The sequence below is a fragment of the Solanum stenotomum genome, chromosome 2 (genome assembly GCF_019186545.1).
Source record: "Solanum stenotomum isolate F172 chromosome 2, ASM1918654v1, whole genome shotgun sequence".
NCBI classification, from domain to species: domain Eukaryota; kingdom Viridiplantae; phylum Streptophyta; class Magnoliopsida; order Solanales; family Solanaceae; genus Solanum; species Solanum stenotomum.
Window position 1 is genome coordinate 49309068 of NC_064283.1, and position 12361 is coordinate 49321428.

The 12361-nt window shown below is 30.9% G+C and overlaps 1 long non-coding RNA gene across 1 annotated transcript; it reads left to right on the top strand.

Moving 5' to 3' along the window:
• The first annotated feature begins 1328 nt into the window (after window positions 1–1328).
• Window positions 1329–9676, top strand: LOC125855582 (uncharacterized). Its single transcript, XR_007445502.1, has 4 exons — window positions 1329–1444; window positions 2845–2893; window positions 9405–9528; window positions 9619–9676. It is a non-coding gene; the product is annotated as an uncharacterized LOC125855582 (long non-coding RNA).
• The last annotated feature ends 2685 nt before the right edge of the window (window positions 9677–12361 follow it).

The window sequence follows — 12361 nt, forward strand, 5'->3', positions numbered from 1 at the left end:
GGAGGTGGACTTATGGTGGTGATGGGTTGGTTGTTCTTCGCCGGAGAAGACAAAGAAAATTCTTGTATAAATTCAAATGAATGATTTCTCCGATGAGATTAGAGATAAAGTGGTTGGGATTTAGTGATAAAAAAGATATAACTATTAGAGAATTTTAATAATTAAATAGAGATTAATTAGTGTAAAATAGAGTTAACAAAACGAAAGTTAATTAATAAAGAAAAGAAAACTAAAAGAATATAAGAAATTATAAAATTTGACGTGGCGATAACGTGGCAGCGAGTGTAATACACTACATGTTGTGAGAGTGGTGTTACACGTCTTATGGTGGTATTAAATTCATTTTTAAATAGTAAAAGTGTGTAATATGTCATCACAATAGTTTAAGCGTGTAACTGACTTTTTGTGACAAGTTTAGGAGGCAATTTATGCCTTTTCCCCATTTGTTGCCATGAATTGGTCATGTCATTAATTAATGCAAGTACTACTATGATGATTCAACATTAATGATTCTGTTTGACTTGATCATGTTCAAAGTGATGTTCCACTACTGTGGTTTCTCAAATTTGATGCCACAGTTAAAAACTTGTTGTTTTCCCTAAGAGCCATATTAAAAAAAAAATGCGAATTAAAATGTTGAAAATATAACTTAATGTTTTCCGAATGGAAGAATGGAAGAATGTTGAAAGTTATTTTGTATGGGGGTTTAACATTAACCCAATTATTTAATTCAACTCAATTAAATGGGCTAAATAAATATATTTGGTGGATATTATTTTGGGCAAATTACAGAAATCACATACTTTTAAGACAAAATTACAATATATCTCTTAAAAGTTTATAATTACAGAAATCCCTCAAAAGGATACAATAATATAAGCGCTGATACATTAATCTGATGCGCGAGATACATTAATCGTTAAGTAAGATACATTACATTTTATACATGATACACTAATCTGATGTACACTTTATATATGATACATTAATCTGATGCGCGAGATACACTAATCTGATGTGCTGATACATTAATCTGATACACGAGATACACTAATCTGATGCATGAAATGAAGGATTTTGGAGATTTGTAAAACTTATAGGGAATAATGGTAATAAGTAAACTAAAAGGTTGATTTTTGTAATTAATCCTATTTTCTCAGCTAATTTGTTGGATTTCTTGTTGAGCCTAAATCATTTTATGGTGATGTGGGCTTCACGATACTGAAAGTTATGTGTTAACATATGAATATAAGCTTGTGATGGAAGCCCACTAGGTCAAGGGTTTTAAACCTGAAAATATGTGGTTTGGTCACATCTTCACTCCTCATCTGAAATTGTCTCCTAACATAGAAGGAAAGGAAGCTTTAGCATGTTCATTCTTGCAAGAGATTGGAGCTAAGCGAAATCAAGTATTCTTCTAATTAATTCTTGGTATTCTAAGTCGGTAATATTAATGAGATTACTTACATTTCATATATAACAAGTTTTATAGATCTGTTTGTTGCTTAAAATTAAGTTTAGGTCCGGAAGTGATGTTGACAATTGTAATCTATGGTTCAAGATTTACAATTAGCTTCGGCTATAGATCTTTTGAAATTGAGGGCTTAGGTTATAATCCTTGTTTAGTAGAATTGGAGCATAATTGTGACTTAACTCATAGTTACTAAATACGACAACATTAATACATTTCTTGGCCAAAACATGTGCATACCTTTGGGAAAGTCTGAAAGTTCCCCTTCATGGGACTCAATAAAGTTTCTTGAATAGGAAATTATCAAACCAAAAAATGCATGATATGTGTTTTGTGTCAAGAGTGAATCTTTTATCAGTCTAGTTACTTCCTCAATTTCATTACTTTCTATTCATTCCTTCTTAATTGTTGATCCGACATCCAATTTCGACAAATTTTTAATTTGTTACCCATTTAAGCCATTGCTAAATAAATTTGGAAAATTTACAGATGAAAAAAGTTTCATACACTAAAAATAGATAAAACTAACATAGGAGGAAATGTTTGAAGTTTCATTGTCTTTCTATTGATAACTCAATATTTGACAATTAATATTCAAAGACTTGATGAATGAGAAAGGATTCTTGAATTCTGATCAAACACATTTCACTAACTCTCTTACAAGTGAATATGTTGGAGAGCTAAATGTAAATTAAGAAAAAAAAATTCAAGGCTTTTTTTAAGGAAGATAAATATGGGTGATTTGCATTCTAGATAACCTGGTGAGATAGACGCGATTGCAAGGTGGCTAATTGACACCGACCACGTGTTGAAACCTTGTTTGAGACTTTAAACTGAAAAGACTAAATGTCTCTTTGTTGTTTTATTATAAGGGTAGTATTAAGTGAGAATTGATGTAGTTTTTTTTGTGTTACATTTTTGCAATAAAAAAACAAAGAGACTTTTACTCTTTACTTTTACTCTTTTCTATTTGGAGTCTCAAACAAGACTTCAACACTATTGGTGCATATTAGTCATCTTGCAATCACCTCTATTCTCACAAGGTGGTCCAGACTGCGTATCACCCATCTTTATTGTCCCTTCAACAAAAGCCTTCAAAAAAATCTTGATTAGTATTGAACTTCTAACATATTCACTTGTAAGAGAGTATGTGAAAAGTGTTTGATCAGAATTCAATAACCCTTTCCCATTTACCAAGTCTTTGAAATATTGAGCTCACTTAACACTGTGTATTAATTTTCCAAGGTAAGATATTGACATTAGTTTACTTGGATACCCTATTAGGGATCATATTTATGTGATTCTAATTATTGTATTTTCCCCAAAGATTTTGAGTGGTGATACAATTTCTAAGGGACTTCCTTTTTTGCTAGACTGCATGTGGCTTCTGTTGTTCATCTCTCTCTATTGCACGAGGTAATGGTAAGGTCTCCATACACTCTACCTTCCTCAGACACCACTTGTGAGATTCCACTAGGTAAGTTGCTGTTTTTTCTAATGTGCCTATTTTGATTTTCCGTTTTCTAAGATTTTTCTTCTATTTGATCAAATTCTACTTTTGAGTCTCATAAGTCAATGGCATTGAGAAATTGGGGAAGGTATTATAAGGTGGGGAGTCGAACCTCACCATCAAAGTGAAAGTGAAAGTAACCAACCAATTGAGCTACTAAAATTTCATAATGCAATTTTTAAAAGTTTTTACTTCACGCACTGGAAATTAATAGGCCATATATATATAGCTATCATTGAGTAAAGGATCAATTGTCCCTTATCTTTGAGATATGATTCAAATTAATCCTTGTCTTTTAACATGGAGCACTAATAGTGTTGGGTTTTAAAGGTGTGAACAGGAAATGAAGGGTTGTGACTCTCCTGAAGAGTTGTGACTATGCCGAAGGGTTGTGAACTTTATGAAAGGTTGTGTCTTATCTAAAGGATTGTGACCGTTTGAAAGGTTATGCCTTTTCCAAAGTGTTGTGACCTTTCTGAAATGTTGTCTTCTTTCTGAGAGGTTGTCTTCTTTCCAAATGGTTGTGACCTTTACCCTTTGTTGGCTATAAATAGAGAGGTTTTCTCTCATTTTTCGGTATCGAATTCTTCCCTTCTTTTGCATACATTTCTTACAAAACCAAATTGATCGATCGTGTCTGTGTGTGTGATTCGTTGCTGTCATTTTGAGTTCGTTGAAATTATCAAAGTTTGAGGTACCGCTACTTCTTTAATGGTTAATCAGTTTTATCTTGGGAGGAATTAATCTGCAACCTCGGGTACTTGAGGGGATTAAATTTCTTAAGGACACACAGTGGGTTCTGTGGACTCGGATAGTTCTTTGTGTTTTTCTTTTCATCTTTTATTATTTCTGGTTTGCTAATCTGAATACAGGAGATAACAAGCTTAAGAAATTTAATGTTGGTATTTTCTGTGGTAAGGAAATTACTTCTATTTTCTGTGTTCTTTTTATGGGGAAAGAAAAAGAAGAAAAAGAGAATTATTTTATCATATGATAAAAGAGATTTGGGATGAATTAGTACTGCTTTAATATGTTAGAATATATTTTTTGTAGTAAGTTTTCCTTGGATGGGTAAGATTATTTTTATTTTCTTTCCAAGTGCATTCAAGCATTGCACCCCTTCAGTTTTCTTTTCAATGAGAAAAATTATTTTGTGCATAAAGGCTAAGATGAGCACTTTAATTTTTTCCCTATATTCTTGGTTTTATATAACTATGAGAAGAAGTAAATGAATAAATGTTGTCTCCTAACAATATTTGAACATGAGTTTAGTTTCTTGTTGAAATTAAATGTCTTCTTGAGGAAAATAGGAATATGATGGAAACTAGAAAAGAAAAAAAAATTAGCAAGAAAAGTGACTTGCATGGAATTATTGCTGACAAATAGAATATGATTCAATGAGAGTAAAAATTAGGTTCTATCTTTATTTTTATTGATTATTATTTTCTTTTTCTATCCTTTATAAGTTATGAAATTTATTTCATAAATGTAAGGATAGATGATCATTATGTGATGATCTCAGAATATATCTTTATTATTATTAATATGTATTCTGTTTAGAGGAGGAAAAATAAAACTTTTGTAGTTTTCTACTCCATGTGAAATTTGATTGTGTTTGACTTTTGGAGAATTTTTTTTTTCTCATTTGATTTGAAGAATATAAGAACTTCACGAACAAATCAGATTGTGCATTGGTTTGAAGAATATAGAAACTTCACCAATTTGTTAAATACTCTGTTTGAATGAATATTTTGACTTGAAGAGTACAAAATCTTCGTCAGGAATATTAAGGCTAAATGATTGAATAAAAATAAAATCTTCATCATTAGCTCGAAACAGTGTTGTATTTGAGGTTTCTGGAGATTAAAACCTTTTTGGTTTACTACTCTGTCTGAATGTGCAACTGATTCGAAGAATATTAAAACATCATCAGAATTCAAGGTTCATTCGGTTAACGATTAGAAGAATATAAAAACTTCATCGTTAAACTAGAAACAAGTTGTATAAAGATTGAATCTTTATTATTAGTATTCTAAATACTAAGTGATTTGTCTAGTTGTGACAAAAAGGAAAAAAAAAACACCAGTGACATAAAATTAGTGATTTTTGTGCCTGCAATGGGTGTTTATATGGATTAAATCTCCAAAAGAAGGCTTCGTGTTGCCAATGTGTAACCATGGGAAAAGATATGTGGAAAATAATTTGAAATACTTGAAAAATATTTTTGAGAAAATATTTAAAATGTGGGGGGTTCTTTACTTGTGATAAAGACAAAGTTAGACTTACTATCGAATTTAAATTTGAAAGTACAAGATATGAAATTTAATGGCAATCTTGTATTATGTTAGACCCACAAAATTCTTGGAGTATATTTGATATTGTGGTCGTTGAGTCTCTCTTTACTAGTATATGATATGACTAGTATGATACCACAAAATTATATTACTCATTGAAAAGAATTGTAGTCTTTGATGAAAAGTTTCACTTTAAAATATTGTGATTTTTCATGAAAAGATATGTCTATTAAATTTTTTTTTTATAGACATGAACGTTGGTGAAAAGTGATATGTTATGTTTGTGTTATAAAATAAACATTTGCGTCATATTGCCCTTATTGACAATTGCACTAGATATTGTTATGTTTATTTATTGAATGGTAAGGATGAAGCAATAGAAACATATTGGCAATATAAAACTGAAGTTGAAAATCAATTGGATAAAAAGATTGTCATGATTAGAAGTGGTAGATGTAGAGAATATGAATCTTCTTTTGCAGAAATATATTTGGAAAATGGAATCATCCATCAAATTACTGCACATTCTCACCTCAATCTAATGAAATTGTTGACAGGAAAAAAACCGAACTTTGAAGGAAATGTTGAATGTCCTATTTATAAGTTCAGTTTTACCACAAAATTTGTGGGGGGTGCTATCAATATAGCAAAAGAGAACAACAAAAAAAATTGTCTGTTCAGAAAGAGAGAAACAAAAAGTTTTGTTTGTTAGTAAGGGAGTAACAAATAATTTTTTTTAAAAATGTTTGTTTGTTAAGAAAGGGAGCAATAGAAAGTTGTGTTTGTTCAGTCTTTGTTGTATCCTGATAGAGAATTAGTTTGTCGTCCTTTAAAGTTTATACAAGCAATAACTCTTGAAAGATAGTGATCAAACAATTTCCAATACAGTCTATTTCATATGAGAAATGGAAATGAGGGAACTATTCCTAAACGGGTCAAAATAGGACCTAAGACTTTTGATTGTATGTTCATTGGATATGCTACAAATAGTAAAGCATGTAGATTTATGGTTCATAAGTCCGAACTGTCGGATAGTCAAGTGAAGGATCTAAACGACCTTGGAAAGAACCAAAGGAGAATGTACTTAATAAAGAGATTCAGAGGCGTAGTAAATGTCAATGGACAAATTACTTCCTACGAGTTTGATTTTGTAACATTTCTTCTTGAAAATGAGTCTCATATATTCTAAAAGTTATGTCCTTTGTGGACTCATTCTCTTTGAGAAAAGCTTGTCAATAGTAAGATAGATTAAATCTTGAGCAACCATACTTGAGAGTTGGTTGATCTTCCTCGAGGAAATAAACTTTTGGATTCAAAGTGGATCTACAAAAGGAAAAGAAGGTTGATGAAACTATTGACAAATACAAAGACAGACTTGTTGTCATAGGCTTTAGACAATAAGAAAGTCTTGTTTGACAGTTAATAGCACTAATTAGGATTACATCAATTCAGATGTTAATTGCGCTAGTTGCGAAATATGGCCTTCAAATTCATCAAAATGGATGTGAAAACATTTTTATTTTAAATGAAAACTTGGAGGAAGAAATTTACATAGAAAAACCCAAGGGCTTTGTGGTTCTAGTAAAGAAAAGAAAGTCTGTAAACTTGTTAAGTCACTCTGTGGACTAAAAACAAGCGCCCAAATAATGACATGCGAAGTTTGACCAAACTATGTTGGCAAATGAATTCAAGATTAATGAATGTGATAAATGTTTTTACATTAAAGAAACTCCAAATCACAAGGTCATTATTTGTTTTTATGTTGATGACATTGTGATCGTCAAAAGAGACATTTCTAACATAAATGTTACTAAGCATATGCTAGAAAGTAACTTCGATATGAAAGACATTGAAGTTACTGATGTGATTGAAAATGTACTTGACAAGTTCAAGCATTTGGATTTCAATATTGTCAAGACTCCAATAAATGTGAGATTTGTACTTCAAAAGAATGTAGGCAAAAGTGACTCACAATTGGATTGTGCTAGAGTATTGAGAAATATCATATATATCATGAAGTGTACGCGATCAAATATAGCATATGCTATTAATAAATTAAGTCGGTTCACGAGTAATCTCAATCAAACTCATTGGATGACAATGAAAAGAGTTTTGGAGTATTTAAAACGTACTTAAAAAACTATTGCTTTGTATTATAACTAATATTCAACAGTATTGGAAGAATATAGTGATGCAAATTGAATCACCAGGTCAAATGAAGTAAAATTCACGAGTGGATATGTATTTACTCTTGGTGGAGGAGCAGTCTTTTGGAAATCTTCCAAACAGAGATGTATCGCTCGCTCAACTATGAAATCTGAGTTTATCACTCTAGATAAGGTCGGTAAAGAAGTTGAATGACTCCAAAAATTCTTGAAAGATTTTTGGCCCAAACCTTTTAGCTCCAGTATGTGTACACAATGAGAGTTAATTTGCAATAGGTAGGGCATGGAGCATGATGTATATCGAAAAGTCTCGTCATATATGACATAGACATAATATCGTAGAGAACTACTCTCTAGTGGAATTATCATAATTGACTATGTAAAGTCAAAGGATAATGTGTCGGATCCACTTATAAAAGGCCTAACTAGAGAGGGAGTTGATAGATTATCAAAGGGAATGGGACTATGGCCGAGAATAATTCATTGTGGTAGTAACTCTACCTAGAAGACTGGAGATCCCAAGATCTAGGTTCAAGGAGATCAAACAAAGTCATTGATGACTGTTCAACATTGTCAAAATATTTTTATGGTCCATTCTCATGATAAGACAATGTTCAGTAACAAGGATAAAGGCATTAGGACTTTTTAATGATTTCTAAGTTTGATACAGGGTATATCAAATGGTGTATCTACGGGATAACACATTTAGAAATCACCTATGTAAGTGTAAAGTGTAAGCCGCTTCAAGGAGAATCCAGTAAGGCCAGTTCTCTACGCACTTATAAACCAAGACGTGTTCATGGCTGAAACGAACAAAACAATGAGAACCAAAAACAGTTCAAGAGTTGATTGTGTGACTTATGTTGTCTAGGTATACACCAAAGNATAATGGTGTATATAGTAAAACAAATGTTTGGAGTATACACCAACCTAAAACAATAAATTGAAAAGTATTAGATGTTAGTATATTAGTTTGGACGCTACAATAATTAACACTCAATTACTGTAAAATTGGTTTACTTTGGTTACAACTGGTACAAAACTTGGTATAAATGATGGTATATATTACAACCAAATGTCATAATGATGTTGTTATATTATCTTACATATGAACATACGTATATTAAAATGACTACAGTAGTAAATTATTTGGTGTAATTGGTGGTGTAAAAAACTACAAGTTTGACGATCTATGGTATATAATTAGAACCTCATAAACAAAAATATTGTACATATTTTAGTGTATTTTAAGTATGTGAATTGGTGTAAATAATAATATGAAAAATAGTTCCTACATTTATTGAAGTAACCTGATAAAATCATAAATTTTAAAAATTGGTTTAAGGGTATGTAATCTTTGACTGTTTTTTTTTAAGTTTATTAAATGGGTAAAATATTGATAAAATACTTTGGTATTTCTTTGACTGTTTATTTTTTAAGATCATTAAATGGTTAAAATTTTGGTAAAATACTTTGATATTTCAATAAATGGCTTATGACTACAATCTTGGTTGACACTGAAACCATAAAAAAAAAACGCTGTTGAAAAAAAATTTGATTTACATATGAAAGATACATTTGCCACTAATTTGAATTTTGATTTGTCCTCTTTTGAGCATATTTGTTTCTTTTCCCGCAAATTTTATATAAGGTTTTCTTTGTCCCATTTGAGTAATATGCAGGTTAGAAAGTAAATATTTTGTCGATGTCTGAATTTTATGAAATAAAGTTTATATGGATTTTTTTTTTCAAGTCATCAAGTCATGTAGCCACTCTTGCTTTGATTGTGCCATGTCAAAATTTAGAGTCATCTGACACTATTTAATTGTAGTTCTTTCCTAAGAAACACCACATCCCTAGTCTATAATATCAAATAAAACAATCCCATATTTCTTATTGATGTGAAGTACATTGAAGAAAATATAGCCCTGTTTGTTTTCACCAATGAAAGTAACTTTGTGCAGAATGTTACAAGTTACTTTGGAGCAACCCTTGGAAGAGTCGCTAACGGGATTGGTGGTGCTCAATTTACTATGAATGGAACGCTTTATAAGCTTCTTCCTAATGAAAGCAAAAACATAATACATGGTACTAACTACATTTCGTTTTACCTCTGCTTTCTATTCCAAATTTCCTTTTTGTTTCTAATGTTATTAAAACTTCGTAAATTAAATTAAGGTTGCCGTAAAGGATTTAGCAATTTTTCCTGGAAGGTGAGAAAGTATGTGCAAGATTGCCCCCGTTCTTACCAGGGGCGGCTCAACATAATTCGAGGCCTAAAGCGAAATTTTAATTAGAGGCCTAAAATTTAAATAAATTTTATTTGTATTTATTTATTTTTTTAAATTTTTAGATGTAAATTATTCCTTAATATTTTTTTTATAAATGATTTTTTCAAATACTTTTTTTAATTATTATTTTTAAGCAAGACTTTATCAATTCAACATTGAAAAATATCATTTTATTGAGACAATTATTATATGAATCAATAATATAGTTCTATAAGTAATAAATTGATAAATTTTAAATAAAGATGAGAGTTAGAATCATAGAATCTGATTCAAAAAGTTGATAACTTGGTATACCCTACTTTAATATGAAAAGTTACGAAGAAATAAAAAAATATTTATAATTTACTTTGTTCAAAACTTTTCGGCAATTGATTCATATTTTTGACAGAATATTACTCTAACTATCAAAGATTTGAAGAAATAGAGTACAGAAGGAGTTAAAAATGATAAATAATGTGAGTGTTAGCGAAGAATATATATATATATACACTTTTTATTATAATGAATTAATTTTTTTCATGAAAAAATTAAACATGATTTTTTTTAATAGAAATTTGAGGCCCCTCCCAAAAAATTGGGGGCCTAAGGCATTGGCCTAAAAATTCATATGCAAGAGCCAGCCCTGGTCCTTACATAACTCTAACCTACTTCGGTGTTAATGGTGAAGAAGGTAAGTTTTCGTAGTCCATATAGGAAATTACTCCTTTCGTTTCAATTTACTTATCTTAGTTTGACTAAACACAATATTCAAGAAAGAAAAACATTTGGAACTCATGGGATATAAACATGTCAAGAGATTTTCACGGCTATTAAAGCATTCCATTGATGATAAAATACGAAATTTGAAGTTAAATTATCTCCAAAAATAGAAATGTGTCAACTAATTTTTGACGAACTGATGAGGAAATATATAGCATCACGTACAATAAAATAGAGGGAATAATTTCCTTTTAAAGAACACTAATGAATTGACTAAACTCCATTTCGTTCTTATATAGAATTTCCTGGTTGTATTCTTGCCCATGTTACCTATTCTCATATAACAACTAAATACCAAAGATCACTCGATCAGGTCCCTTGTTGCATATGAGAAATATTTCTTCGAGAGAATGGATTTTGCCATGTAATTCATCCAATGAAAAAGCTAGGTTGTATCCCAGGTCAAAGTAACTACTATAAGATGGAAAAAGCATAGTGCAATGCTATTGGCCAAGAGTACTGATCCTTTGTAATCGCGCACCAATAAGCACTGATGTTGTGGCAGTGGTTGCAGCTTTTACAGTTGTTCTTTTTGCATTGTCTGAACCTTCTCAGTTTTCTCATGGGACATGGTGCTATACTAGGTCTCGTAGTTTGTTATATGATCAAAACATTAGGATAACTTCAGAATAGCAATCCATCCATCACCACTTTTCAAAGCTAGTGTGGCTCTAGGTCCTCGTCCTGAAAATTGGACAACTTTAGCACGTTGCTCTATTTCATAGTCACTTTTGGAATCAAAACAATATAACAACTACCTTTGAATTTCTAAGGCCATAAAATCCATCTTCCAAATTGAACACTAGACAAGTAAATAACTAGTTCTTTTCAACGACATTTGAGTGTCAACTTTTCATCTGTTATCTAGCCAACATATCCAATTAAGTTTAGCCACTTCAGAAAATCTATAAAAATAATTTAGACTTTCTCACTAATTATATTTTTGTGGTTCCTTTTTATGCACTCTAAATTTTAAAAGAAATTACTTTATTAAATACAATTATTAAGAAAGTATAAATTTTCTTGTACATTCTCTTAAGTGGCTAAACTTAATTTGATTTGTTGGCTTTATAACTGAGGCAACATTGAAACTTGAATGTTGTTGAAAAGAACCTATTGTTTTTCTTATCTAGTGTTCAAATTAGAAGATGGATTTTGTGGGCTAAGAAATTCTAAGGCAGCTGCTAGATTTGTTTATTCCGAGAGTGACCATGAACCAGAGCAACGAGCTAAAGTTATTTGTGTTTTTTAGGACGAGGACCTAGAGTGACGCTAACCTTGAAAAGAGGTGATGGGTGGACTGAATTAAAAATGGGAAACTTTTTCAATGATATAGGACAAGATGGATATAATGAAGCGGGACTGATGGAGATTAAGCATCTCGGTTGGAAACGTAGCCTCATTGCTCAAGAAATAGAGTTTCGTCAGAATTAAGAAGAAAAGGGCCCTCCTCTTACTATGCTTTTTGTTTTGGTCACATTTGGATTGATGCAAAAGGTTTACCATTGTAGTGGAGTTATAGTGGCTAACCCCTCTGTCATCATAGATGAACCAACCTCCAGTGTTCTCATAAAATTTACCTAATAAACGACTATAATGAAAGGCAAACTTATAAAACAATGTCATATAAAAGAACTATTCATTAATCTGATTAACGTCAAATGTTTTTTATTTTTATATAAAATTAATCTAACTTAATTGGAAACAAGAGAAAGGGAATCCCTCTTTACGTTTCATTTGAAACGGATGAGATCCCTAAATCTAAAAACTTTCTAATAACATGATGAAAACCAATCTTAATAATCTCTCTGTCCCATATTAGTTGTTGATTTTCCTTTTTACAAGCATATTAGAAATCATAAATAAGAAGA